The sequence below is a fragment of the Nothobranchius furzeri genome, unplaced genomic scaffold (genome assembly GCF_043380555.1).
Source record: "Nothobranchius furzeri strain GRZ-AD unplaced genomic scaffold, NfurGRZ-RIMD1 Scf100, whole genome shotgun sequence".
Taxonomy (NCBI): domain Eukaryota; kingdom Metazoa; phylum Chordata; class Actinopteri; order Cyprinodontiformes; family Nothobranchiidae; genus Nothobranchius; species Nothobranchius furzeri.
In genome coordinates, this window is record NW_027223116.1 from 4,297 (window position 1) to 7,500 (window position 3,204).

The following is a 3,204-nucleotide window of genomic DNA, read 5'->3' on the forward strand; positions in this document are numbered from 1 at the left end:
GCTGCTGGAGGCTGGCTGCTGCTCCTGCACCCCGCCAGCAGCTGCTGGAGGCTGGCTGCTGCTCCTCCACCCAACCATCAGCTGCTGGACGCTGGCTGCTGCTCCTGCACCCCGCCATCAGCTGCTGGAGGCTGGCTGCTGCTCCTCCACCACCCAACCATCAGCTGCTGGACGCTGGCTGCAGCTCCTCCACCCCGCCATCAGCTGCTGGTGGCTGGCTGCAGCTCCTTCACCCCGCCATCAGCTGCTGGTGGCTGGCTGCAGCTCCTTCACCCCGCCATCACCAGCTGGAGGCTGGCTGCTGCTCCTGCACCCCGCCATCAGCTGCTGGAGGCTGCCTGCAGCTCCTGCGCCCCGCCATCAGCTGCTGGAGGCTGGCTGCTGCTCCTGCACCCTGCCATCAGCTGTTCGAGGCTGGCTGCAGCTCCTCCACCCCACCATCACCAGCTGGAGGCTGGTTGCAGCTCCTGCACCCCGTCATCAGCAGCTGGAGGCTGCCTGCTGCTCCTGCACCCCGCCATCAGCTGCTGGAGGCTGCCTGCAGCTCCTGCACCCCGCCATCATTTGCTGGAGGCTGGCTGCAGCTCCTGCAACCCGCCATCAGCTGCTGGAGGCTGGCTGCTGCTCCTCCACCCCACCATGACCTGCTGGAGGCTGGCTGCAGCTCCTTCACACCGCCATCAGCTGATGGATGCTGGCTGAACGCTGGAGGCTGGCTGCTGCTCCCACACACCGCCATCAGCTCCTGGAGGCTGGCTGGCTGCTGGAGGCTGTCTGCTGCTGCTCCTCCACCCCGCCATCACCAGCTGGAGGCTGGCTGCTGGAGGCTGGCTGCAGCTCCTGCACCCCACCATCAGCTGCTGGAGGCTGGCTTCTGCTCCTCCACCCCGCCATCAGCTGCTGGGGGCTGGCTGCTGGAGGCTGGCTGCAGCTCCTCCACCCCGCCATCACCAGCTGGAGGCTGGTTGCAGCTCCTGCACCCCGCCATCAGCTGCTGGAGGCTGCCTGCTGCTCCTGCACCCCGCCATCAGCTGCTGGAGGCTGCCTGCACCTCCTGCACCCCGCCATCAGCTGCTGGAGGCTGGCTTCTGCTCCTCCACCCCGCCATCAGCTGATGGAGGCTGCCTGCTTCTCCACCCCGCCATCACTAGCTGGAGGCTGGCTGCTGGAGGCTGGCTGCAGCTCCTCCACCCCGCCATCAGCTGCTGGAGGCTGCCTGCAGCTCCTGCACCCCGCCATCACCAGCTGGAGGCTGGCTTCTGCTCCTCCACCCCGCCATCAGCTGATGGAGGCTGCCTGCTTCTCCACCCCGCCATCACTAGCTGGAGGCTGGCTGCTGGAGGCTGGCTGCAGCTCCTCCACCCCGCCATCAGCTGCTGGAGGCTGGCTGCTGCTCCTGCACCCCGCCATCAGCTGCTGGAGGCTGGCTGCTGCTCCTCCACCCAACCATCAGCTGCTGGACGCTGGCTGCAGCTCCTCCACCCCACCATCAGCTGCTGGACGCTGGCTGCAGCTCCTCCACCCCGCCATCAGCTGCTGGAGGCTGCCTGCAGCTCCTGCACCCCGCCATCAGCTGCTGGAGGCTGCCTGCAGCTCCTGCACCCCGCCATCACCAGCTGGAGGCTGGCTTCTGCTCCTCCACCCCGCCATCAGCTGATGGAGGCTGCCTGCTTCTCCACCCCGCCATCACTAGCTGGAGGCTGGCTGCTGGAGGCTGGCTGCTGCTCCTCCACCCAACCATCAGCTGCTGGACGCTGGCTGCAGCTCCTCCACCCCACCATCAGCTGCTGGACGCTGGCTGCAGCTCCTGCACCCCGCCATCAGCTGCTGGAGGCTGGCTTCTGCTCCTCCACCCCGCCATCAGCTGCTGGAGGCTGCCTGCTGCTCCTGCACCCCGCCATCAGCTGCTGGAGGCTGGCTGCTGCTCCTGCACCCCGCCATCAGCTGCTGGAGGCTGGCTGCTGGAGGCTGGCTGCAGCTCCTCCACCCCACCATCAGCTGCTGGACGCTGGCTGCAGCTCCTCCACCCCACCATCAGCTGCTGGACGCTGGCTGCAGCTCCTGCACCCCGCCATCAGCTGCTGGAGGCTGGCTTCTGCTCCTCCACCCCGCCATCAGCTGACGGAGGCTGCCTGCTTCTCCACCCCGCCATCACTAGCTGGAGGCTGGCTGCTGGAGGCTGGCTGCAGCTCCTCCACCCCACCATCAGCTGCTGGACGCTGGCTGCAGCTCCTGCACCCCGCCATCAGCTGCTGGAGGCTGGCTTCTGCTCCTCCACCCCGCCATCAGCTGACGGAGGCTGCCTGCTTCTCCACCCCGCCATCACTAGCTGGAGGCTGGCTGCTGGAGGCTGGCTGCAGCTCCTCCACCCCGCCATCAGCTGCTGGAGGCTGGCTGCTGCTCCTGCACCCCGCCATCAGCTGCTGGACGCTGGCTGCAGCTCCTCCACCCCGCCATCACCAGCTGGAGGCTGCCTGCTGCTCTTCCACCCCGCCATCAGCTGATGGACGCTGGCTGCAGCTCCTCCACCCCGCCATCAGCTGCTGGAGGCTGGCTGGCCGCTGGAGGCTGGCTGCTGCTCCCACACACCGCCATCAGCTGCTGGAGGCTGGCTGGCTGCTGGAGGCTGGCTGCTGCTGCTCCTCCTCCCCGCCATCACCAGCTGGAGGCTGGCTGCTGCTCCTACACCCCGCCATCAGCTGATGGAGGCTGCCTGCTCCTCCGCCCCGCCATCACCAGCTGGAGGCTGGCTGCTGGAGGCTGGCTGCAGCTCCTTCACCCCGCCATCACCAGCTGGAGGCTGGCTTCTGCTCCTGCACCCCGCCATCAGCTGCTGGAGGCTGGCTTCTGCTCCTCCACCCCGCCACCAGCTGCTGGAGGCTGGCTGCTGCTCCTGCACCCCGCCAGCAGCTGCTGGAGGCTGGCTGCTGCTCCTCCACCACCCAACCATCAGCTGCTGGACGCTGGCTGCAGCTCCTCCACCCCGCCATCAGCTGCTGGTGGCTGGCTGCTGCTCCTGCACCCCGCCATCAGCTGCTGGTGGCTGGCTGCAGCTCCTTCACCCCGCCATCACCAGCTGGAGGCTGGCTGCTGCTCCTGCACCCCGCCATCAGCTGCTGGAGGCTGGCTGCAGCTCCTCCACCCCACCATCAGCCGTTGGAGGCTGGCTGCTGCTCCTCCACCCTGACATCACCAGCTGGAGGC